The sequence below is a fragment of the Sorghum bicolor genome, chromosome 4 (assembly GCF_000003195.3).
Source record: "Sorghum bicolor cultivar BTx623 chromosome 4, Sorghum_bicolor_NCBIv3, whole genome shotgun sequence".
Taxonomy (NCBI): Eukaryota; Viridiplantae; Streptophyta; class Magnoliopsida; order Poales; family Poaceae; genus Sorghum; species Sorghum bicolor.
The window spans coordinates 58,727,163-58,754,867 of record NC_012873.2 but is presented as its reverse complement, the minus strand read 5'-3'; the positions used below and the strand labels follow the sequence as shown (position 1 = coordinate 58,754,867).

The 27,705-nt window shown below is 41.6% G+C and overlaps 2 long non-coding RNA genes across 7 annotated transcripts; one reads left to right on the top strand and one right to left on the bottom strand.

The window, feature by feature from the left end:
- LOC110435010 lies at positions 489-1,211 on the bottom strand. The gene is made up of 2 exons (XR_002452663.1): positions 933-1,211; positions 489-864 (listed from the first exon to the last, which is right to left on the bottom strand). It is a non-coding gene; the product is annotated as an uncharacterized LOC110435010 (long non-coding RNA).
- Positions 15,177-20,125, top strand: LOC110434968. Of its 6 annotated transcripts, none has more exons than XR_002452602.1 (4): positions 15,177-15,771; positions 16,176-16,248; positions 16,870-19,587; positions 19,728-20,125. It is a non-coding gene; the product is annotated as an uncharacterized LOC110434968 (long non-coding RNA). The 6 variants fall into 6 exon arrangements; XR_002452601.1 differs by having other exon boundaries at positions 15,180-16,248; positions 16,870-18,408; positions 19,409-19,587; XR_002452600.1 differs by having other exon boundaries at positions 15,185-16,248; positions 16,870-17,175; positions 18,066-19,587.

The following is a 27,705-nucleotide window of genomic DNA, read 5'->3' as shown; positions in this document are numbered from 1 at the left end:
CGCCGTTAAGCTCTCGTAACGGGTTTGGGTAGAACCCAATTGTTTTTGTCGTTTGCAAGCACAAAGTATTCCACATGCACGCGTATATATGGGTACTTGTTGGTATACACGTGAATATTATTTATTAATTATCTGAGATGCATCTGGTCGGATAACTATATATTAATTAGCGGAGACCATATATATAGACATATTTGGACGTGTATATATATATATATGTTAGTATATGTACATACTTCTAAGATGGTTGAGTATATATACATATACTTTTCTTCGTATAAGAGAGTATGCGTATATACCATTTTACTATTTTGACAAATACATACTACTTTTTGGTACGCAAGGAATGTAACTGTATGCTACTATTGAGTATCTAACAAAAGGAAAATATAATATTTTACTAGAACTCGATCTAATCTAAAAGTATCGAGTGACACTGCTACAAATAATTATGTGGAGTAAATCATGCTCTGTCATCCTGTCCGGCATTCTCTCGAAGCATCAAACACCTTGAAATATTTATCTGTCTGAGAAGTAATGTTACATTTACGAATAAGATTTATCTGTCTGAAAGTAATGTTACATTCACGAATCTAGGTATCAGGTGATACTCTAATCTAAAAACAGTATATTTGCCAAGTGATCTTCTCCAGGTAGAACTATAGCCTAGAACGGAATAGATAAAATCATATCCATGAGTTCTGACGCAAGGGAAAAAACAATATTACAAACCGGTAATATGCATATTTGTCGACGACAAGTATGAGAAGCAAAGCCCGCCGCCACCAGAACTTTAGAAGGGACAGAAACGCCTCAATGCGATAACAGCTAGATTAATGGAATCAACTGTGCCGGATCTACAAGCTGCAAAGGGATTTGATTGGAATAAACAAATCGATAATAACAGGACAGATTAGGACTCTCAACCAAACCTGGATCTGTGTTCCTCACGATTTTCCTGGTCGCCGCCGCTAGGGGATGTCATAGTCGGCTTGTTGTTGGGTGGGCCTCTCGACCATGGGGGGCCATCACCATTGGGCGGGCTACGCCGGCGTCGTCCGTGCTGGTTGAGAGGATGGAGGAGGGAGACGGCTCCAGGAGCGACCTTGGCGGTGGCGAAGCAAGAAAGCATGAGGACGGCGGTGACGAAATCCGCTAATTTCGGATCTCCCGATGGCTGAGCGGCGACGGGGCTGGATGATGACCGTATATACATATGTTCCTAATGGGTAACGACGGTGTGATCCAATAAGCATGGATGTCATCGGCCCGTTACCTTCAGATGGCGTGCATCGCGTCGTGGACTAACAAGCCGGAGTAGATACACGTACATGTAGAAGAGAAATTCCATATATATATATATATATATATATATATATATATATATATATGTCCAAAAATTCTCAGGACCAGTCCTGAGGAGAGCTCCATGTATTTCATCATATTATGGTTGCAGCGTACACAGACAGGACTTATGCAGCTAGAATAGTATTTCACTTTACAAATGAACATTTACTTCTGCCCGAGATAGGCAGTGTCATATTAGCTACCTGCTGGTTATGGTATATTTATTTGAGTTAGTAAGATCTAGTTCTCACAGAAGGAACAACAGAGGTAGTGAGATCTATAACATCTTCAGACCAATGTTGATGAGTATAACCTGTTTAATTTTGTCCGATATTGAGATTAAGACCAAAAAAAGAGAATAACTGTAGAGATACAAAAAAATCTTTTAAGATATGGACAGCATGAGAGATTATTGTCCCTTTTAACACTTGTTGCTATAGAGCATGACTATATTTAATTAATTATAGTGTATATTAATTTTTTGGCAATGATCCGAAACACGATCCGGAATAAAGCGCAAAAGGTCAATGGTAAATCAACAAAAGTCTTCGGCAACCAAGCGCTTCTAACCTCCAATGGAAAATCGTTGGAACTCCACACGTGATATGATAGAGTTTACAATGCCGTTCAAAGAGGCATTTCTTGAGTTAAAAGTGAAAGACAGCAACTATACGTACTGCCTCTCATCTCAGGACTGGCAAAGGGCTAACGTAGTATGCAAGTTATTAAAGTATTCAAGAAAGCCACGGAAGTGGTCTCCAGTTAAACATACCCAACGTCGAACCTCTATTTTCATGAAATCTGGGGGGTGAGACAAGTTTTAGAACAGGAAGCATTTAGTCCAAATGAAACCATTATAGCCATGATTTTAGAAATGCAAGCAACATTTGATAAGTATTGGATGATTTCATACTTGACAAACTGTGTACCAGTTATACTTGATCTGCGTTTGAAATTTGGCTTCATTGAGTTTCGCTTGAAGCAAGCATTTGGATAGTATGGAAGTGTCCATCATCTTGATAAAGTGGATCAAGCTATTAGAGGACTGTTCAATGCCTACGCTACTCAAATGGGAAGTTCTTCTTAAGTGGAGACCCATGGAGATGATATGCCACCTGTAGATAAAAAGGTCACTCTTGGTCTGATTGGAGTGAACACACAAGTGCCAAAAGAAACCATGCAAACAACGAGTATGATGGGTACCTACGTGATGATTTGTTCCCATGCGTTGATGACAGTTTTGACATTCTAAACTAGTGGAAAATACATGCTTCTAAGTATCCAACACTGGCTGCCATGACCCATGATATCTTGGCTGTTACTGCTTCTACTGTACCATCTGAGTCCGCTTTTAGCACTAGTGGTCATATTATCAATGATCATCGGACCAGACTTGCAGGCAACACAGTTGAAGTTCTATTATGTTTTCAGGATTGACTTCAAGCAGCTGGTATGCAATGCTTTTAATTTTCTTCGATTATATCTCTATTTCATGTAACATATCATTTGATAGTGCATATCTCTAATCCTTGCAACATATATCAATTTATAATTTCAGAATCTTCTTATTTAGACATTATATCAATTGACAACTTAATTAGATAGCAGCTCCGGTGAGTTATATTAGTAGTACATGTCTGGTAAGCTCCTGACTTTAATGCATTTGTTTAGCCTTTACTGATTTTACTTGTAACTGCTCCATTTGATCTAGATACTATAACCTGACTTTCTTAGAGTTTAGTAACAATGATAGGCCTTGTTTACTTGCAAAAAAATTTGCAAAATGTGAACAGTAACACTTTCATTTGTATTTGACAAATATTATCCAATGATAGGCTAACTAGACTCAAAAGATTCGTCTCACATATTCAATGCTCTATGCATATGCCGCAAGATTCGATGTGACAGGAAATCTGAAATATTTTGCAAAATATTTGGGGAAGTAAACAAGGCCATAGTAGGTTTACTACTATCAAAACAGGCCCTAATGCTGAAATGTAGATTTTTTAAGGTGGAAATAGGTACTTAGCATGTAGATTTTTTCCCTGTACTTATATTTTTAAACATCTTACAGAGGGTAAAGACATAAAAAGTGCAAAGATCCTTAAGTAATAGCTTAGAAGAGTGTTGCCTTATGAAAGCATAGCATGATAATCCCAAATCATATGAATGATATGTAAACTGCATTTTTGTTGGTGTATCTGTGATTCTGTATAGTTCTAAGTAACTTTGCTCATATGAATGATAATCCCAGATCATATGAACTTCATGCTACCACTTTCCAAAATCCAGATAGGATGCCCATTATTTGATAATCTATAATAAGAAATATAATCACTCAATTAAACATTCAACTATGCATTGTACATGCTATGAATAGATTAACTGATGTTGTATCATGGTGATTGTGTATCTTCGTATCATCATATTTGTGTTGTTCTGACTCGTGAAATAATGTTGTCACTATTTCTCTGCAGCTTGTTGAATGGGTTAAAAAATTATAGTTGTTCAAACTTGAAGAGCGTGATTACGCTGCACGTTGATTTAACAGCTAAGGTCTATGGTCTTCATAAAGCAGAACAGTATATTACATGCTTGTTACAGGCTTTAGTCAGTGAATCAATACTTATTATTTATGCCATATTTTGTACTTGTTCCTTATGAGTAATTTATGTATTTGTGGCTTCCAGATGTAATAATACAGTCATTTTGTACTTATTTCTGCAAAGATTATATTTTAGTAGTAATTTACTTTTTTATGATTTGATGATATTTATACATGAGTAAGTCATCATATTAATTTAGTAATCCCTCTCATTTACAAAAAAAAAATCATAGCAGGCCGTGCTGGGCCTTGCAGGACTAGTCACTAGGCCCAACGCCACTTTGCGGCAAGTACACACCTGCCAGTAGAGGCCTGCAAAGCCTGCAAATTCCCTTTGCAGCAAATTGTCATGTCGTGTCACGGTGCCGCGGTCATGGCCCAGGCACGACACTACAAGCTATTAGTCGTGTCGTGCCGTGCCGCCGAGCACGCGGGTCGTCGTGCCGCTGTGCTTCGTTGCCGTCGCGGACGTGCCCCCAACCGCTCGTCGTCACTACGAATGTGTTGCCACCATCGTTCGCCACCGCAAGGAAAAGCTCCAGCTGTGCGGCTGCGCCTACGCCACCGATGCCGTCGCAGGACGCGATGCTGCCTTGGGGATGCGCCGTAGACACGCTGCTACTGCAGGACTCGACATCGCCTCACGACGCCGCAGCAAGGACGCGACCAGGGCCGTACCTCGTCGGCCGCGCGCTAGCACCTACGTGAGGACATGCCCATGAACTTGCCTCGCCGCCGCCGAGAGGAAGCACACTGGCCATGCACACGGTCACAACCATAGCCAAGTGCCTCCTACTCTGCTGTTTGTGTGGTGCTGAGGAAGTGAAAAAATGACGGGCTGAGAAGGATGAGAGGGAGGAGAATGGGAGAGAATGAGGTGGTAAGTTCCTTGTATATATGTAGGTTTTGAAGATCTAACAGTGAGAAATCCTCTGAATGATCAAATGGCTGAGAACAACTGGGCTGCTATCGTGCCAGGCTAATTTATGTGACATGCCCGAGCCGGCACTACGGGCAAGACCTACGGCCCTACACCGTGCCCGTGGTGGCACTAGCACTATGGATCCTGTGCCCGTGTCGTGCTACTGCCGTGTTTTTTGGACCGGGCCCGTGTTGGTCCAGCGGGCCTGGCCCATTTGAAAAACTATACCTGTAGCCACAGACGAGGACGTGCGCGCGCATCTTTTGAATACGATTCGCGCACCAAAAGAAGGCTAGCGAGCGTGGCCACGTCGTCCGCAATTGTCGGATCGAGCCACTCTCTGTAATTTTGCACAAACATCCTCTCACTTTGTTGAAATATAACCTGCCGCCGAGCCCACTCTCTCAGGTTTTTATTCCAAATAGTCCTAAAAAATTACAGGAATTAAAGATCAGTCCATATCCACCTGCCTCCAGCTCGTGCCTCCAGCCCGGGCCGGCCTCAAGCTTGCTGGTCCTAAGTGAGCCAAATATGGCCATATGCTATTTTTATTTTCCTATTAATTTTTAATTTTTTCTTTTCAAAATAGAGATCTCCAAAAATTCGTAAAAAATATAGAAAAATCATAAAAATACAAAACTAATTTTGTTGAGTTTCATATGACTAGATCTATGCATTTAACTTAAAATATCATATGATTTAGTGTATTGTATTTGATAGATATATACATCTATACTTTTATGTCAGTGATTAATTTTTTGCTCATATCACATATGAACTAAAAATATCTCCCCAAAATTAACTCTAAATAAATTCATACCTTTTTTTCATAATCTTTGCTTTTCTAATTCTCCCCGCCTTAACTCCAAATTAATTCATAAATTTTTTTCATAATCTTCGTTTCCTAATCCTTTAATTTTACACTAACTCATAATACAAAATAATCCAATATAAATAATCCTGAAATAGGTATGCGAAGCTAAATACTTCACCATATATGACATTCCATACAATCGCATATATGAGTACATCATGTCACACATGTAAACAAACAAAATGAATACATTTAAAATGTACGCCATATAAAGAAAAAAACAAAAAAAATATAGACACACGTATGGCAAGTATAGCTAACCACTCGCATAAGCAGCAACGCCGCGCACATTTCTAGGGGAAACGATATGCGAAACCGAATGCTTGGCGCGCCTGTGTGTGCACTGTGCAGCGGCCAGCCGGGGTGGACGACGCACGGACACGGTCGCTATCGGCAGACAACTCGGGATGTCTTCTTGGGCCGGAATTCAATGCACGGCATGGAGAGCTCTATCTTCTTCTCTAGGAAGAAGTCCACTTTAGGTCCCTCAATTTTCGTAAAAGTCTGTTTTTTATTTCTGAACTTCAAAACCAGGTAAAATAGATCCCTCAATTTTTGAAACCATGCATATTACGTCCCTGACATGGTTATGAGCGGTTTTGAAGGCTGTTTTGTCTTTTTTATTTTTATTTATTTTAGCTGAATATTTATAAAATTATAGTAAATCACATAAAATTCATAAAATAGTAAATCTGATTTTGCTGGACTCGAGATAAGTAGATCTACATAGTGAACATATAATATAGTATGCTTTAGTACAAAATTTTTATTGTAGCTTTAGAACTGTTTTTTCTATAATTAATTAGAATAATTCATAGCTATAGTTTGTATGGTCCAATTGTGGTGAATTTTTTAGTTAGACTAATTATTATATGTTTAAACTATGGTAAAAAATTCATACTCATTAGATCATGTATAACTTAGTTATAGTATAACTAAGTGATACATGATTCAATGAGTATAAAATTTTTACTATAACTCAAACATAGAATAATTAGCTCACCATATAAATTTCATCACAGTTAGACCATAGAAAATGTAGCTATAATTAGTCTAATTAATTACAGAAAAACATAGATCTAAAGATGCATCAAAAAAAATTTGTACTAGAACATACTATATTATATATTCAATGTGTAGATCTACTGATCTGAAGTCCAACAAAATTGAGTTTTCTATTTTATGTGATTTACTGTGATTTTTCAAAAAAAAATCAGCCAAAATAAATAAAAAGAAAAAGGTAAAACCGCTTTCAAAACCAGGTCAAGGATGTAATGTGCACGGTTTAAAAGTTGAGGGATGTATTTTGTCCGGTTTTAGAGTTCCGGGATGAAAATCAGACTTTCGCAAAAGTTGAGGGAGTTAAAGTAGACTTTTTCCTCTTCTCTACGATGGGCGAGCACTGCCACTGCTGTTCATGATTTTTTATTTACGTATTACAAACTGCGTTAGCTTCCTGACCAGAAGCGCTGTCCACGTCGTCTGAAATTTACATATACATTCAGCGGAAGCACCCCGTGCAGCCAGGGTGGCCACGTCTCTCCAAACCTTCTCGACCGTCCGATTCCGCGATCGACGCTCTAGAATCAATTCCCGGTTATATCTTCCTTCTTCCCGACCTCTCCAGAAGCCCGACCTCTCCAGCCGGTGCCGTCCCTCGGCGCGGCGGCGACCCTCCTCCCCATCCTCCGCTCCATCTCCCTCTCTCCCCCATCCTCTGCTCCCTCTTCTCGCTCGCTCCCTCTCCCTCTCTCCCCGACGCGGGCGGCAGCGACAACGGCCTCCCCATGCGGCGCATGTCCGCCCCCACAGTGGTCATCCCCGACCATGGAGCGCTGCGAACGGGCTGCGCCAGTGGCCGCCGGCGCGGCTTCCCCTCAGTGTTGTGTCCTCCCGTCAATCGACGGCGGCGGTGGCTCAGCTCCGTGGTTGCATCTGCCGGTATGTCACCCTCTTCTTCTCCTATTTCATACCATCCCCAGATCCCCTCTCCCTCATGGACGTGCGCAGCAGCAGGCAGCGGATCTCCTCCGGTGCTTGTGCTCTCGAATCACGGCGGCTGTCACGCGGTGCCACGGTGGATGGCCTGCAGGGTAATCCTTTTGCTTCCATACTTTTGTGTTGGATTGGATACCTGCAGGTAAATAAGTGAACGTTTATTGACAACTTTTACTTTTTCTTACACACTGATTTGGTTGGAACCATGGATACATTAGTTTGGATCTTGTGTATATTATATCTTGTGCGACTGAATTTATTTTAACGGCTAATATAGTGCTGCATGAGGAGGACTTGAAAGAAGTTCAGGCAATGGGCAAGCAGCACACCGGGCCACCCCTGAAAACTTTGAGTCTTAGGAGTTGAAGTTTTTTTTACAAGATAGGAGTTGAAGTTACCTCCATGCGGACTTTCAGGAAGTTAGAACCACAATTACTCCACTGTAACCTTATTTTATTTTGTCAGGCTAAAATTTAGTAGTTAGTATTGTACAGCTATTTGAGTTCTTTTTGTAAACAAAGCGAGATATACAAGTCTCTTCCTAAAGTCATCTGAGGCTAATTACTCTGCACATCGTATTTCAAAGTCAATCAGTAACTTGCAGTCACAGCGGTGGGCAGACAAGCTTTTCCAGTTCAACTCTAAGTTTAGATTAATATATATGAACCTATTAACTTTCCTATTTCTATTTGTCTATTAGTTCCTATCTATGATAGCCACGATTATTTATAACATGTTATCTAAAAAATGTCCGCCCCCACAGTGGTCATCCCCGACCATGGAGCGCTGCGAACGGGCTGCGCCAGTGGCCGCCGGCGCGGCTTCCCCTCAGTGTTGTGTCCTCCCGTCAATCGACGGCGGCGGTGGCTCAGCTCCGTGGTTGCATCTGCCGGTATGTCACCCTCTTCTTCTCCTATTTCATACCATCCCCAGATCCCCTCTCCCTCATGGACGTGCGCAGCAGCAGGCAGCGGATCTCCTCCGGTGCTTGTGCTCTCGAATCACGGCGGCTGTCACGCGGTGCCACGGTGGATGGCCTGCAGGGTAATCCTTTTGCTTCCATACTTTTGTGTTGGATTGGATACCTGCAGGTAAATAAGTGAACGTTTATTGACAACTTTTACTTTTTCTTACACACTGATTTGGTTGGAACCATGGATACATTAGTTTGGATCTTGTGTATATTATCTCTTGTGCGACTGAATTTATTTTAACGGCTAATATAGTGCTGCATGAGGAGGACTTGAAAGAAGTTCAGGCAATGGGCAAGCAGCACACCGGGCCACCCCTGAAAACTTTGAGTCTTAGGATTTGAAGTTTTTTTTACAAGATAGGAGTTGAAGTTACCTCCATGCGGACTTTCAGGAAGTTAGAACCACAATTACTTCACTGTAACCTTATTTTATTTTGTCAGGCTAAAATTTAGTAGTTAGTATTGTACAGCTATTTGAGTTCTTTTTGTAAACAAAGCGAGATATACAAGTCTCTTCCTAAAGTCATCTGAGGCTAATTACTCTGCACATCGTATTTCAAAGTCAATCAGTAACTTGCAGTCACAGCGGTGGGCAGACAAGCTTTTCCAGTTCAACTCTAAGTTTAGATTAATATATATGAACCTATTAACTTTCCTATTTCTATTTGTCTATTAGTTCCTATCTATGATAGCCACGATTATTTATAACATGTTATCTAAAAAATGTCCGCCCCCACAGTGGTCATCCCCGACCATGGAGCGCTGCGAACGGGCTGCGCCAGTGGCCGCCGGCGCGGCTTCCCCTCAGTGTTGTGTCCTCCCGTCAATCGACGGCGGCGGTGGCTCAGCTCCGTGGTTGCATCTGCCGGTATGTCACCCTCTTCTTCTCCTATTTCATACCATCCCCAGATCCCCTCTCCCTCATGGACGTGCGCAGCAGCAGGCAGCGGATCTCCTCCGGTGCTTGTGCTCTCGAATCACGGCGGCTGTCACGCGGTGCCACGGTGGATGGCCTGCAGGGTAATCCTTTTGCTTCCATACTTTTGTGTTGGATTGGATACCTGCAGGTAAATAAGTGAACGTTTATTGACAACTTTTACTTTTTCTTACACACTGATTTGGTTGGAACCATGGATACATTAGTTTGGATCTTGTGTATATTATCTCTTGTGCGACTGAATTTATTTTAACGGCTAATATAGTGCTGCATGAGGAGGACTTGAAAGAAGTTCAGGCAATGGGCAAGCAGCACACCGGGCCACCCCTGAAAACTTTGAGTCTTAGGAGTTGAAGTTTTTTTTACAAGATAGGAGTTGAAGTTACCTCCATGCGGACTTTCAGGAAGTTAGAACCACAATTACTCCACTGTAACCTTATTTTATTTTGTCAGGCTAAAATTTAGTAGTTAGTATTGTACAGCTATTTGAGTTCTTTTTGTAAACAAAGCGAGATATACAAGTCTCTTCCTAAAGTCATCTGAGGCTAATTACTCTGCACATCGTATTTCAAAGTCAATCAGTAACTTGCAGTCACAGCGGTGGGCAGACAAGCTTTTCCAGTTCAACTCTAAGTTTAGATTAATATATATGAACCTATTAACTTTCCTATTTCTATTTGTCTATTAGTTCCTATCTATGATAGCCACGATTATTTATAACATGTTATCTAAAAAATGTCCGCCCCCACAGTGGTCATCCCCGACCATGGAGCGCTGCGAACGGGCTGCGCCAGTGGCCGCCGGCGCGGCTTCCCCTCAGTGTTGTGTCCTCCCGTCAATCGACGGCGGCGGTGGCTCAGCTCCGTGGTTGCATCTGCCGGTATGTCACCCTCTTCTTCTCCTATTTCATACCATCCCCAGATCCCCTCTCCCTCATGGACGTGCGCAGCAGCAGGCAGCGGATCTCCTCCGGTGCTTGTGCTCTCGAATCACGGCGGCTGTCACGCGGTGCCACGGTGGATGGCCTGCAGGGTAATCCTTTTGCTTCCATACTTTTGTGTTGGATTGGATACCTGCAGGTAAATAAGTGAACGTTTATTGACAACTTTTACTTTTTCTTACACACTGATTTGGTTGGAACCATGGATACATTAGTTTGGATCTTGTGTATATTATCTCTTGTGCGACTGAATTTATTTTAACGGCTAATATAGTGCTGCATGAGGAGGACTTGAAAGAAGTTCAGGCAATGGGCAAGCAGCACACCGGGCCACCCCTGAAAACTTTGAGTCTTAGGAGTTGAAGTTTTTTTTACAAGATAGGAGTTGAAGTTACCTCCATGCGGACTTTCAGGAAGTTAGAACCACAATTACTCCACTGTAACCTTATTTTATTTTGTCAGGCTAAAATTTAGTAGTTAGTATTGTACAGCTATTTGAGTTCTTTTTGTAAACAAAGCGAGATATACAAGTCTCTTCCTAAAGTCATCTGAGGCTAATTACTCTGCACATCGTATTTCAAAGTCAATCAGTAACTTGCAGTCACAGCGGTGGGCAGACAAGCTTTTCCAGTTCAACTCTAAGTTTAGATTAATATATATGAACCTATTAACTTTCCTATTTCTATTTGTCTATTAGTTCCTATCTATGATAGCCACGATTATTTATAACATGTTATCTAAAAAATGTCCGCCCCCACAGTGGTCATCCCCGACCATGGAGCGCTGCGAACGGGCTGCGCCAGTGGCCGCCGGCGCGGCTTCCCCTCAGTGTTGTGTCCTCCCGTCAATCGACGGCGGCGGTGGCTCAGCTCCGTGGTTGCATCTGCCGGTATGTCACCCTCTTCTTCTCCTATTTCATACCATCCCCAGATCCCCTCTCCCTCATGGACGTGCGCAGCAGCAGGCAGCGGATCTCCTCTGGTGCTTGTGCTCTCGAATCACGGCGGCTGTCACGCGGTGCCACGGTGGATGGCCTGCAGGGTAATCCTTTTGCTTCCATACTTTTGTGTTGGATTGGATACCTGCAGGTAAATAAGTGAACGTTTATTGACAACTTTTACTTTTTCTTACACACTGATTTGGTTGGAACCATGGATACATTAGTTTGGATCTTGTGTATATTATCTCTTGTGCGACTGAATTTATTTTAACGGCTAATATAGTGCTGCATGAGGAGGACTTGAAAGAAGTTCAGGCAATGGGCAAGCAGCACACCGGGCCACCCCTGAAAACTTTGAGTCTTAGGAGTTGAAGTTTTTTTTACAAGATAGGAGTTGAAGTTACCTCCATGCGGACTTTCAGGAAGTTAGAACCACAATTACTCCACTGTAACCTTATTTTATTTTGTCAGGCTAAAATTTAGTAGTTAGTATTGTACAGCTATTTGAGTTCTTTTTGTAAACAAAGCGAGATATACAAGTCTCTTCCTAAAGTCATCTGAGGCTAATTACTCTGCACATCGTATTTCAAAGTCAATCAGTAACTTGCAGTCACAGCGGTGGGCAGACAAGCTTTTCCAGTTCAACTCTAAGTTTAGATTAATATATATGAACCTATTAACTTTCCTATTTCTATTTGTCTATTAGTTCCTATCTATGATAGCCACGATTATTTATAACATGTTATCTAAAAAATGTCCGCCCCCACAGTGGTCATCCCCGACCATGGAGCGCTGCGAACGGGCTGCGCCAGTGGCCGCCGGCGCGGCTTCCCCTCAGTGTTGTGTCCTCCCGTCAATCGACGGCGGCGGTGGCTCAGCTCCGTGGTTGCATCTGCCGGTATGTCACCCTCTTCTTCTCCTATTTCATACCATCCCCAGATCCCCTCTCCCTCATGGACGTGCGCAGCAGCAGGCAGCGGATCTCCTCCGGTGCTTGTGCTCTCGAATCACGGCGGCTGTCACGCGGTGCCACGGTGGATGGCCTGCAGGGTAATCCTTTTGCTTCCATACTTTTGTGTTGGATTGGATACCTGCAGGTAAATAAGTGAACGTTTATTGACAACTTTTACTTTTTCTTACACACTGATTTGGTTGGAACCATGGATACATTAGTTTGGATCTTGTGTATATTATCTCTTGTGCGACTGAATTTATTTTAACGGCTAATATAGTGCTGCATGAGGAGGACTTGAAAGAAGTTCAGGCAATGGGCAAGCAGCACACCGGGCCACCCCTGAAAACTTTGAGTCTTAGGAGTTGAAGTTTTTTTTACAAGATAGGAGTTGAAGTTACCTCCATGCGGACTTTCAGGAAGTTAGAACCACAATTACTTCACTGTAACCTTATTTTATTTTGTCAGGCTAAAATTTAGTAGTTAGTATTGTACAGCTATTTGAGTTCTTTTTGTAAACAAAGCGAGATATACAAGTCTCTTCCTAAAGTCATCTGAGGCTAATTACTCTGCACATCGTATTTCAAAGTCAATCAGTAACTTGCAGTCACAGCGGTGGGCAGACAAGCTTTTCCAGTTCAACTCTAAGTTTAGATTAATATATATGAACCTATTAACTTTCCTATTTCTATTTGTCTATTAGTTCCTATCTATGATAGCCACGATTATTTATAACATGTTATCTAAAAAATGCTTCCAATTTTGTAGACATTACTCGCTACGATTGGCCTGGCGTTTGGATGCCACCATGTTTTGACACTAGCTGTATCACTGTATCCCAGTAGTTTCGTGGTTTTCAGTCTGATAACAAGCTCCCTCAAATTTTATTGCATCCTTTCCACTTTATCCCCCTGCGTCATATAAGCTTCAATAAATCTCCAGATATTTTACCCTTGTGCATTATTGTCTAAATAGACAGAAAGTAGAACCATAGCCTCCTACATAGACAGCTCGGCCTTACGACAAGTAAAAAAATATATAGTTCATAAATTTCTGCCTCATTAGTTCGAGAAAGGCTAACCAAAGCCTGCCTAAATTTTGCAGATGATAGACCATCTGATTTTTGGTTATTTTCTGTGTGGGGAAATTGTGACCATAGTTAATACCTAACAGCTCTAAAGATACCTAAACATGTACTGTATGATGTGCAGGAAAAAAACCAGTGAAGAAACCCACATAACCAAAGCTGGGTAGAACACTGAGAAAAAGCAAAACGGCCTCATTATGACAATGTGCAGGCTGGAAGTAAGTATTACATGCATACGAACATACCATGGTAAATAGACCTACGTCTTTTTTCAAACAATAATTTCACATATGACATATAGATCAAAAGTAGAAGATCCATTTGGTTTCTGAAACACTAAAACTGTATGTGGCTCAGACAGAAATGACAACCATCAATATGTTAATGGGATGACATATCCTTATTTAATTACATATAAATGGATAGAGAATTCTTGAAATGAATATAGTTTAGGATCCATGGAGAAATTATTGTTTACTTTTGTGGTTATTGCTCCCTGATCCCGAACACTTAGGCAATTGCCTGATTGAAATCTCCATTTTTTTTACCATTAACATCCATGTTACAAACTTCAATGCAATACTTTTCTCTGACTGCATGGTACTATGGTACTATTTACTTTGTACTATTGTTTCTGCCATTGTTAGTTTACTCTTAGATTAGCTACAAATCCTGGTTTAGTATGTAGAAAGAACTACCATTTTATTTGAGGGTTTATGAGTTGCCTTATTTTCTTTGTCACCGGACATAGCTAATAGCTAGATTGGCCTATTTCTCAAATTTTTTAATTGCTCCTTTCTCTTTATTTTATTCTTCTATTCTTCTTTTATTCCAAATGCAGATGAGTTGAGGTCTATATTGTTCCCTGGCAGCAAAGCCAAGTGCTGACATAAAAAAGGTCAGTGCCACTTCAGTCCACTATGATGACAAGCCCAACGAGAATTTCCTCAGACTTCACCCCAGTTTTGATGATAAGCACCCCAAAAGAAAAACAATGGCTAACTTGGGAGCAACGTGAACTTTGCACGTGCCACGGAAGACAAAGGGCCTGATTCCCTTGAAGTTGAGAACCTGAGAGTTATAAAATCAGCTACTCCCAAGGAGAGTTCTGAATTACAATGAGAATATCGATGATATATATACTCCACGGGGTTCCTCGAGTACTTCTTCTAACTTGACTCAGCCAAGGATAGCTATGAGGTTCTAAACATTATTCCTGCAACACTTAAAAGCCTCAACGGCTTCAAATACCCACGCAAGCAGAGCATGCTACTAAAGAACCCTACATATGTCTGTTGTCTTCTACGTACAGATCAATGCTTGTAATAATACAAATCCTCAATACATATCGACCTACATTATTGCTTATATTGGAGTCTACATGTTACATATTTTCTCAAGCTTCGAAAGCTTTCCTTTGCGCGCGATGGCGCGCGCCTTGCACTAGTGAAACTGCGTTAGCTTCCTGACCAGAAGCGTTGTCCACATCGCCTGAAATATTCTTGTCCGTTCGATCTCACCATCCAACGGTTTAGATTGGATTCCAACTAGAGCGGCTTCTCCTGCTTCTCGTGACCATCTCTAGCTTCGCGTCAGAATCCGGACCAGCAATATATATCTCAGCTTCTGCTTCTCCTTAGAAAAAAACTCTCGTGTCCCTTCCTCTTCCTCCGCTTCCTCCCTCGTCCTCCCGATGCCAGGCCCGATGCGATGGCGTCGGCACCGGCCACGAGCGGCATGCCACGGCCAGTCTCCTCCTCCTCCTCCTCCTGCGCCTCCTCCTCTCTCCCCTCCCCTCCCGCGTCGGCAGCGGGCACCAAGCGGCGGCACAGCCTGCAGCGACGCGAGTGGGGCTCCTCCCTCGTCCTCCCAACGCCAGGGGCGACGGCGACGGCACCGGCCGCGAGCAGCACGCCGTGGCTGCCCTATTCCTCCTCCTCCTGTGCCTCCTCCTCTCTCCCCTCCCTCCCACACCGGCGGCGGCACAACCTGCAGCGGCGCGACGACACGAGTGGCGCATGTGTTTTGCTCCTCCATGAAACCCTACCTACCTACTTTTGATTTGGTTTTTGCTTTTTGTTTTACGATGTTAATATTTCAGCTTTCTTCCTACTCTTCCTTAGGGTTCCTCTACGAACACCAGATTTGTTGCCTTCATTCGATGCATGCTTACTGTGAAGCTCCTGCATAGTATGGGTGAGTCAAACACAATGATACCTACAGAATAGTATAATATTTAGTATTTTTCTTCGGAATAGCTCCTCTCTCCCCTCCCCTCCCGCGTCGGCAGCGGGCACCAAGCGGCGGCACAGCCTGCAGCGACGCGAGTGGGGCTCCTCCCTCGTCCTCCCAACGCCAGGGGCGACGGCGACGGCACCGGCCGCGAGCAGCACGCCGTGGCTGCCCTATTCCTCCTCCTGTGCCTCCTCCTCTCTCCCCTCCCTCCCACACCGGCGGCGGCACAACCTGCAGCGGCGCGACGACGCGAGTGGCCCTTGTGTTTTGCTCCTCCATGAAACCCTACCTACCTACTTTTGATTTGGTTTTTGCTTTTTGTTTTACGATGTTAATATTTCAGCTTTCTTCCTACTCTTCCTTAGGGTTCCTCTACGAACACCAGATTTGTTGCCTTCATTCGATGCATGCTTACTGTGAAGCTCCTGCATAGTATTGGTGAGTCAAACACAATCATACCTACAGAATAGTATAATATTTAGTAATTTTCTTCGGAATAGATTATAATTACTTTCTAATGACAATGGATATATAAAGGGGTGTAGAGGATGGATATACACTGAAAAGTTTTACAGATTTTAAAGAAAGCTAGTGGAAACTGAGATTGAAATATTGTTGTAGCCTGAATAAATTCCAGATTCTAACATGTACACTTTTTCATTCTTCTTTGGTGATAACAAGTGCCTTTAATAGTAGGATAAATAGGAGAATCCTCTTCCTGATATACTATCCTATTATCGTGTATATGGTTCTATTATACATTTGATGTTCGACTCATTGCCTGCATATGTCTGCTGATGATATATGACTGATACATGGTTTTTACATGTGCATGTTTCTATTGATTTCTAGCAGCAAGAATCTACCATGCTCCTCAATTTTGGTTCAACAGAGGTTACCTCAATAATCGATACATAAAAAAATAGATTGACTAATATGAATCATTTAATATGTCATTGTTCTACGCTTGGTATTTAACTACTACTGCATCTAAACTTTGTCAATGATGGCACATAGCACTTCCATGCATGAATTCCTTCATCGTTATCTACAAATCAGGCACAGGTGGTACGATTTAACACACTGAGGGCCAATAGCAGTTTTGATTGCTTGGGAGCTTGCAGCGTCTCCGTCCCTCTCTTCCCCGGACGCGGGCACCGGCGATGGTACCCTTGTGGTGCATGTCCCCACGGCTGCCCTTCTCAGTGCCTCCCTCTCCACTCGCCGTTTGCCAGTGCCTTCTTTTCTCTCCCTCTCTCCCTTGTGCCCTGGTGCACCGCTTGGGACCCTGCATTGGCCAAGCATGATACACGCACCCGGGACACAGCCCTCCACGGTGCTGCAGTTTAGAAGGAGCAGTCCCAGGTGCTCCCATTTTATCTCGTTTTGTGATTTTGATTCTCTCTCTCTCTGATTTTTCCCTATGTTGGCTTCGATTCCTAAACCTTTTCACTTCTTTGGCCTATGATGAAAATTCTAGACCTATTTGTTAAGAATATGAACTGATGTTTGTTTGCTTGTGAGGTACTAGGCATGATCTGCTACATATACTGTGCAATTTATGAGAGTAACCCCATTGTGACCATGCCTCGAAGCTCCAAGTTGATGAATAAATGATGGTTGATATATTTCTGAGGCCTTTAAAAATCCTATTTTCATTAAGAAAAAATCTTTCTCTTTTTCATTGCGACAAACGATGAGTAGTACGCTCTCCACTCCTTTCCACTCTACTAATGTTTGCTTAGGTCAGAAAATCTTTTTTTTATTTATGTACTAAACATAAGAGCTTCTAATGTTCTTTCGCTCGTGAGGTACTACACATGATCTGCTAATTATACTAAATGATGTGCTTTTCATGCCCAGTTACATCTTAATTGATGATTATTTTTTAAGGTTTGTTGTATTCGGTTTAGGTGTGATTTGCGACCTATTGCAAGTATTTATATTGCAAAAAAAACCTTTGTATCTATCAACTGAATATGGGTATTATTTTTATTGGTTTCATTTCATCTATTATACTTTCTGTTCCGGGTCTATTATGGAAATATATTGTTTGGTATTCCAAGAGTTTTTTCCCTTGCAAACAAAAACTATGATGTCTGTTTTTGCAATGGTAGTTGGAATTTAGAGCTACATAATACTTAGCTATAGTTCTGTCCTCCTTTTTCTTCTAATTTTTATTTTGCTTGCTGTTTGAAAGGGTTCGAAGTTCAAAGCAGCATAATGCTTCTTAGTAGATTTTTTTTTTGTTTCAGTCAATAAGATACACACACATGAAACATGTTGCTGGAGATTGGACCAAACAGTTTGGATTGATAGGTGTGCCCTCCTATTTTTGCCTTGCTTCAGTTGGAGGTTCTGCCCTAGGTGCATTGGTTGGTTCCAGGTTTGCATGTTCTTGGATCCTCATTCCTGCAAATTCTTATGGTGTTTATTTGAATTCTACTAGCCTTGTCTCTATCCTTTGCGGCAATGGTGTATTCGAATCGGCGCCATGATGCTTTCTTACAGAGTCTAACTCATGCCTATGTTCTCCACCTCTTTGCACCAAGGAAATGTGATCAGGAGTTCAAATCGAAAAATAAATCAGCTGCAGAGGTGCACATGATCTAACCGAAAAAATAATTTCCTTGAGGATGCCAATGAGTTGTGGGTTCACATCGTTTTTTATTTTGGTGCTGACAATAATTTTTACACTGTTCAGACCATGTTAGTGCTCTAGATTTATTTGCTAAGTTTGTATTTTAGGTTCATCGTTTGGTTTTTCAGTTTGTCAGATAATGCATTATTATTGGTTTCTGATTTCATAAAACTCATTATTGTAATGAGGTGCTTTAGTCATCATTATACACAAAACTCATGGTTAACCAATTATCTCATTGTCTGCCAACGATATCCATGGATTTGATTGTTAATAATGTCAGAAAAGAAGACCATTCTCCTTGCTTGAGTGTCATGTATATCCCAAAATCATTGAACGTTTAATGTTATGCCAAATATTTTAGCAAGGTCTAAATGACAATCCATCGGCATATGTTATGATATATTATCGCTCTGTTATGTTTTTTTTATTCTCATTTTCAAGTCACCCGTTCACCAGCAAAGCAAAGAATGTTTGCACAGTTGCATTTGGACTGATGCGGATGCTTAATCATATACTTGAACTATAGCTTTGTAAATGAAAGAAAAAGCAACATAGCATGTGGAGTCCTTGGCAGTGGTGACTAGCACTGTGCTATAGACTACAATTCTAGCAGGTGGAACATAGGCAAACCTTTTTATATGAATTTCCCTTGCCATGTTTGGATTCTACAAGACTAATAGCTAGAATTCAACTGTATCATACTGCATGTATGGTTGTTTTTCTCAAAGCTATGCCCTATGTGTCAGCTGCCAACTACATACATGCCTACAGGTTGCAGGTCTTAAAACTCTACACTAAGCAAAGTTCACCATCCAAGCTCGTTAACACTTCACAATAATGATCCATTGTCAAAGCTTGTTCTGCTCGTTTTTTCAGAATGATTAGAGTTATGCTTACGCCTACCAGATGTTAAATATGTGCCTGGCCATAACTTCCAATATTGTGTTTTCCCAGGGAATTTTGGAACATCCTGAAGACGATATAGTTAGTTATTTGAAAAAAGGATGTCCCCATGATATTTCTATTCAGGGGGAACACATTGTGCAGGCTTATATCTTTGTTGGCCAACGACTATGACAGATGCAAAGCAGTTGAATGGAACTCAAAAGTCTCGTGTTCACTCAAAAGAAGAGGTAACTTGAATACACAAACAGTTTCAAACAGTTTACTGACATAGCTTTGTTCTGTTAGTCCCAAATATCCTTCTGAGCATATGCTGTTCACAGCTCATTTTACATTAATGACATCTCTTGGGCACGTGGCATTATCCTAGGTGCAAGACTTCCTCAGAGTCCCGGTGAGGAGGCTGATAAGCAGGCTAGTGAAAATTCACATGAGACCTCTTCCTGATCTTATCAAGAACTGGGAGAAAGTTAGCAGCAAACTAAACGGGACAAAGTTTGCCCACTTTCTTAACGGTTTGAGTTATGTCAAGTGATGGAGGACATGTTATTGGCATTTAGAGTTGTGTTCTCAAACATGCGTTAGAATTCTTTTTGTACACATAAGTGTTAGATGGCATACAACATGTGCCGATGGAATTATAGAAAAATTTCCAAGTTTTCTCCTTTTTGGTATCATTATATAGTCTTAACTCCCTCCTCCTTTGATTTCTGTATAGTAGTAATGCTAATTTTTCTTTTATCTTTTTTGGTTACTGTATAGTACTAATTGCCTCCTTTCTAAAATCTTTTGCCGTCGCGCGTGAAGGCGCGCGCCTGCCACTAGTACTACACAAACGCTTGATCTGTTGCATTGCATTGGGTGGGTCGCATCGTATTCCCCACAGGCCACAACGATCGGGAAACAAATGAGCTGTAACATAGTTAAATGCTTAGGTGAAGAAGAAGAAAAAAAAAGAGAAGCAGACTGTAAATTTACAGCCAGTTTAGGCACAAGAATCAATAAATTTTATAAGAGAGATAAGTAAATCATATATTAATAGTGAATAGCTAACTATTGTATAGATAGGCGATAGGCTGGAAGAAGATTGTAAAGAATATTATAACTAGCAAGTGGACGTAAACTTGCTCTTACCATTAACCAAACGAAGCATGCAGGCTCGGATACAGGATCGAATAATTGCGGACGTTATCATGATGCAAACCAAACACCGTGTTCATATATGGAAATAATATGAGCCTGCGATGTAGGCTTCCATCCAAAAACTCAAAATTTTTTAAAGTTCTCCGTCATATCGAATCTTTAGACACATGCATGGAGTATTAAATATAGACGAAAATAAAACTAATTGTACAGTTTGGTCGAAATTGACGAGACGAATCTTTTAAGCCTAATTAGTCCATGGTTGAACAATAATTACCACAAACAAACGAAGGTGCTACAGTGTCACGAAATATTTTCCTTCGGAAACTAAACACGGCCGTACTTTCTTCTCTCGCCAATACAAGTTCAATTCGAGTCTTTTTCTTTTTTTTTTTTAAAAAAAAACTTTGACTATCACTACCGAGAACGCATCTCTTGTACTCCCACCCCTTCGGATGCTCCCACTCCAAAACAACCATAAAAATGTGCACGAAAAAACAACAAAAAAATATGAATGAGTAGATAATAATATAAAGATACGCTCATGCCAAATCTGGGGATGGAAAAAGTTCTACGCAAGGAGAAAAAAAAAAACAAATCATCATGTGAATAGCGTGGCCTGTGGATCTGTATAATTAAAAAACAGAGTATCTGACCCGATAAACATGTTGATATTCTCTCCCTGTTTTTTTTCCTACTTGCACAGAATTTTGTATGTCCTCAAATTTTGTATGAGCATGCATCCTTTCATTAACTAACCATTTATATTTTCTGTTGGTTTTTTCATGCACGTTTTGGTGCTTTTTTTTGAAAGTGGGAGCATGGGAGCTTGGGAGGAGGTGGGAGCATGGGAGACGGTCTCCATCACTACCATGTCAACATGTTGCTTTTCTATGTTTCATGTTTGTATATCCACGGCTGCACGTTCGGGCATTAGCACCGGTTGGAAAGGACCTGTTGTTCCGGTTCCCGAGCCGGTGCTGCCCATCCGAGACTAAAGGTCCCGGTTCGGGGAACCGGGGCTAAAGCTGTCACACTCATATTTTAAGAATAAAATAGGATGCATAAAAGACTTATATGTGCCCCAGAAATAGTCGCACACATAAGTAGACAAATCTCAAATGTACCATTGCAGTGTTTATTACATAGCGGAATATAAAATATCACATAGTCTGATACAAAAATGATAGCATAATGTAAACAACGCTCTCGACGGAAGCTCCACACAGGGACACGGTTGACTGGTTGACTTCAAACCTAGTACTCATAGCGATAATCCTCATTCCAGTCATCTTCATTATCATATCCTGAGGTGTTGGGAAATTGCAAGAGTGAGCACATATCGTACTCAACAAGTATAACCAGGGGTTCATGAGGCTCAAATAGCTGACACTAGTTTGACTGCATTTAGCTTTTAATGGTGGATAGCATGTTCAGAATTAAATAGCAAATATCAAGATAGCATAAATAATCCATTAATCACATGATCAAGTGTAAGCATAATTAATCCATTGCATAAACGATCATCAAATGATCATAATAACATAATAAGCTCATCATCTTAATGTAGATGTCCCAAAGGCCGCTCCTGACCGTGAGCTCGGCTAGTATACCAGTTTTACACTCTGCAGAGGTTGTACATCTTTACCCATGAGTCATGATTTACCCTTTCGCCTGAGGTAGCTAATCTCTTAACCCCCTTCCTAGGGAGGTCGGCAGGAATCACTATGAAGCCTTTCAAAAGTTCGTCTAACATGTTAGGGCCGCAAGGTTTCCTTTGCGAGCAGATATAGATACCCCCCTTCCGAATGTCACAATGACGCGCAGCCTATACACATAGAGACAGGGGCTCGCACTATACCCGTGTCGGTTCAGCCCCTCCGCCCTTTCGGGTAACCTCTAACAAGCTAGAAAAGGTCTCCATACTGAGCTAAAGCCAGAGCCATTATAGCCCTCATGGTTGCACTGTTATCCCGGGTGATCACGTACAGACAAGATCTCATACAGTTATTTGTCATTCTTTTATGTTCATTGCATAGCTATTAATCATCTTACAAGATCATGGATTATATCAAGCACTAGCACATCTACACCAAATGCATATCAAGTAGGTAGCAAGGAATACAGGTAACAATCATCTATGATTTTGCTAAGGTCGACAAGGTGAAAGCATGCATATGATATATATGTGTACTTAAGTGAATAGGTAACAAGGATGATCCCAAGTTATACTTGCCTTGATTAAAGCTCTCCTGAGCCTGCTGCTGGCCTTCGAAAGGTTGACCTTGATCACCGACGTATCGCTCACCGTCTAAAACCGATCATCAATCAACAACACGCATTCCAATGTAGACAATCATACACGAAGCAAACAAGATATAATTAGAACAATACACCAAACAGTGGTAAAACAAATATAAAAATTTATGAAAATATTCTATGCAACGCTACGATCACACAAACGTAAGGTTCACGAAAATCGGAATTAAAACGGAGAAGTTATGAATTTTCTAAGATTTCCTATAGAGAAATAATTAATTAAATGCTACCGCAGAAATAAAAAGTTTCAAAACAGTAAACTAATACTTCTAACATGCAGAGCTCGTTGAAACGAATCTAACGAAATTTGGATGGACAAAAACGGAGTTAAAATGAATATTTTATGGCCAATTCAATTTCAGTGGCAAAATTGTAAATATCAGGAAACGTATTCTAGACCTAAGCCGAGCTATTTTACGTTTTGCAAATTGAAAAGCGTATTTCTACAAAGCGTAAAGGACGGCGGGATGAACTCTGCATCTTCCAGGGGCTCTTTAGCAAAACGTCGGCCGAAGGGTTATCTTCTGTTTTCGGCCGTTGCTTCAAGATCCAACGGTGGAGATTAGTCCTGGGCGCTGGTGGTGGCCGACGGCGACCTCCGGCGGCGGGCGCCATGGCCGCAGCCCTTGAAGCTCACCGGCGCCGCTGACTTCTCGATTCTGCGCACCAAAAGCAGAACCGAGTACACGGAAACGTAGAGGGGCTTCACGCGAACTCACCACAACACTTCACTTGCGCGAAGAGGGGGCAGGGAGGGCGTGCCTCGGCGGCGGATGGAGCTTTGCTCGGCGAGATACGGAGCTCACGCTCGTGGCGGCTAGGGCTTAGGGCGGCGCAACCGGGACGTAACCGGGGCGGTAGGGAACCCCCTTGCACTTTATAGGACACCGAGGCCCTCGAATCTTGCCAAAATCGCGTGAGACCCGGGATTGGATTCGGCACGGCGTGTCTCTTATTCGAACACGACTAGAGGTAGGGGAAGGAGATGCTGCTGACGGGTGGGGCCAAGGAGTCGGTGAGAGAGAGAAGCGGGACCAGGCTGTCAGTCAAAGAGAGGGAAGGGGAACGCTGCGGCCTGGCTGCTACGCTGTGCGCGCTGGGCCGGAAAAGAGTGGGCCGGGGAGAGAAAAGGGAAGGGGAAAGGGGTACTGGGCTGCGGGGTGTCGGGCTGGAGCCTTTTCTCTTTTTTTTTATTCCTTCCTTTTCCATTTTATTTTCTTTTCTGTTTTCTTTTCCTAAAACCTTTTCCAAATAAAATTGTGAATGCAAATAAATTCAAGCCAGAGTCAAACAATACAAAATAAAATATTCTTCAGCATGAATGCATAAACAAGTTTCTAATCTTATTATAAATTTTATTTTCCTCAAAATTATTTATTCACTAAATTAAATGTTCACCAAAAATACTTAAATAAATCAATTAAATTCCTATTAATTGAAATCAAAATTTTGGGTGTTACAAACTCTACCCCCTTAAAAGAATCTCGTCCTCGAGATTGAGCAGTGCATAAACAAACCACTGTGGATACGATTCTCTCCAATCATCCTCTCTTCCTCAAATTGCTTCTGCTTCTAAAAACCGATTCCATTGCTCTAGCAAATTCATGTCTCTAGTCATGTAACATACCTGGTAACTTATCTGAAAATTTATTCCCTACACAGTCCTGACGATCAACACCATCATCCAGCTGATTCACTGTAGCTGTGGGTGGAGCCTGCACTGCTACATCCACACTGATTCTCTCCCTTGGGTGTTGTCACAACTACTACTTTCTCTTTGCACTTAATTTCCGTAGCATATTTCTTCATCCAATCCAAACCCAATATCACATCTATGCCTGAGGTTCTCATAACCGAAGGACTTGTTTAGTGCATCTAGTCATTCCTCAAATATCCTAGGCTCATTTATGAAAATAAAATGAATTTGATGCTTGTATGGTACCACTATTGCTTCTATGTTTGAAATGATCTAGTGGTAGCATATGACATGTTTGTGGGCTTGCAATCCTAGTGTTTGATCTAGAAAATGAGCTATAAGTGTTTAACTCAACATTGTCAAGATAACCCTTAAAATGAGGTGTGGAAAAGCTTGTCATTGGATCAAACCGAGTTAAATATCTTAGGCAAGTAATCTAGATTGAACCAAATTTGAGAAACTGATTCTCACATAACATGATTTCACACAACCTATCTAGAATTTGAGCTCACCTTTTGTGGTCATCGATGACAAAGGGGGAGAAGTAATTCACAAAGATAGGTTTTGATAAAAGAAGGGGATCAAATTATTTTTGAAGCACACAAGTAGGGGGAGCAAGCTCATAAACTTGTATGTTGCATTTGGATGTGCATTACATATGCTTGCTTGCATAGCACGTTTTTTTCATTACATGCTTGTGTGTTGTATGCTAGTTGTAAAATTGATTGATGAAATGAAAAACTAGCGTGTATAGGATGATAGTTAGATGTATCTTGCATGTTTTATGTTTTACAAGTGGTACAAGAGCCTTGTTTATAATGTTGATCTCATGAGGTATCTAGTGTTTATGTTTGCAAGAGCTATCTAACTAACCATGGTGCTAAGGATGGTGTTCAAATGGCAACTCCGATTGGTATCACGCTTCAAAGGTCCATTCTTTACACCTTAGCATCATTTGGTAGTCACTGTCTCCTATGTTTCCTATCTAAGCATATGTGCAAGCTTTCAAATCCAAACTCTTAGCACATATGTAGGGGGAGCCAATGCTACCGATTCGGGTTTATGGAACTTGTCCATATCCTTTACACATGGTAAAATGCTTGGGCAAGCAACATAAGCCTAAAAAGGTTTTATTGAATATCTTTGTGAAAAGGTTGTCATCAATTACCAAAAAGGGGGAGATTGAAAGCCCTAGTTTGGTTTTGGATAATTGATGAAACCTATGTGTACTAACCTTTGTCATGAGTGAAATATAAAGATAGGTTGGTACACACCAAGTGATGGAGCTAGATGATGGTCATGGTGATGGAGGTGACCAAAAGATGATATTCAAGTGCTCCAACTTGGAAAAGAAGAAAGAGAAAAACAAAATGGGCTCAAGACAAAGGTATTTTTTAATAGGGCCATTTTGTTTTGCCACTCAAGACACCTAGTGGTTGTGAGTGGATTTAGGATAGATAACCGTACTATAAAGAGGGGAAATATTTAATTGCAATGGTTGTCTAGTGCCACTGAATATATTTCTCATTTGCATTTACCTAGCGCTTAGTGACGTGGTGAGCTGTATGAGAAAGCCTACAAAAATATTTGTGAAAAGCTAATTTAAATTTTCAATTTATTTTGAAATATTTTGGTAAAATTAGCTACTTGAAAAGGTGCTGAAAATTCATAGAAGGTGAACTGCTGAAGAACTACAAGCTGCTGAAACGAGTTAGAAGCAGTTGGAATCAGTTAAAAGTAGTGCACAGTTTTAACAGCAAGCAAGTGAAGGCTTTTGCAAGAAGCTGGAAGCAGTTGTGACCAGTTGGAACTAGTTAAAATCAGTGCACAGCTCAACAGCAAGGAAGTGAAGGAAATTGTAAGAAGCTGGAAACAGTCACAACCAGTCGCAACCAGTTAAATCCAGTATGCAGCCCAACAGCAGGCAGGTGAAAGAGAGCTGAAAGTAGTTGCAACTAGTTGGAATCAGTTGAAAGAATTTATAGCTGCTGCTTGCTGTCTGTATCGTGCGTAAGAATGAATGGCAGTTAGGGACCATGCTTGCATGCGTTGCTTGGTGTGGAGCTCTTGCCATAATAAAAGAGAGAGAGAAAGGTGATTTGCATGCATGCATGCAAATGTGAACACGCTTTGAGAAAAGGAGGCAGCCATTGACCTATGCTAATTATAGTGTGGGGTCTACTCAAGTACAAGGAGGTACTAATTTGCTCTATTGTGCAGCTCGTCCCATTTGAAGTGGAGAAGTGGCAGGAGTGCATGTGCATGGACTGCAGGGTTGCAGCTCTTTGCCACTTGCTCATTTAATTGATGGGACCCATTGCTGAGAGAATTCAGAGGGCCACTCAGTATCTGTGCTGCTGCCCGTTGTGGCATACGGTACTGTAGTTTTGCCCGTTGGGAGAGCTGGCTGGCCAAGTAAATTAGGCCGAGTGCTCCATTTCCTCTCTCTCTGTCTCTGTCTCTGTCTCTGTCTCGCGAACTTAGAACAGAACGCTTCACTTCTTTCTTTCCAGAGAACAGAGAACTCGAGCTCCCCTCTCCCATCTCTCTCAAGTGCTAATCCTACGAGAGATTTTTGAGAGGCCTGCATGTTTGATCCAGTGAGCTCGTGAGCATTTCCTCCCTCTCCTCTCCCTCTCATAGCTTGGTACTCATCTGAGAGAGGATTGAGGGAAACCCTAGGTGCATTTGAAACTGCATATTCTTGTGGCACTAGGTGATTGTTGTTATTGTGGATTTCTTATTACTCTTGGTGATTGTCGTCACCTAGACAGTTGTGGATTTGTTGATTGGTGAGGGGATTTGGTGATTGTGTCCGCCCCCAATCAAGGTGATATTTGTGAGGAGTTCTTGGGCTTATTCCCCGGCGGAGTGCCAAAAGCCACTTTAGTAGATTGCTCGTGTCATTGAGCTACCTCACTTGTGGGTAGGCTCTTGTGGCGCCCATTTGTTGGGCTAGGTTTGTGAAACACCTATTAGCCGCCGAATCACCAAGTGTTGGTCGACACAACGGGGACTAGCGTGCCGGCAAGCACGTGAACCTCGAGAGAAAAATATTGGTGTCAATATTGTGATTGATATTCTCCCGGTGAATATATTGATATATATTGTGATTGGTTCATCCTCTACACATCAGTATAATTATCTCTTATCTCTTTACCTTCTTGCAAATTAATTGTAACTAGTTTTT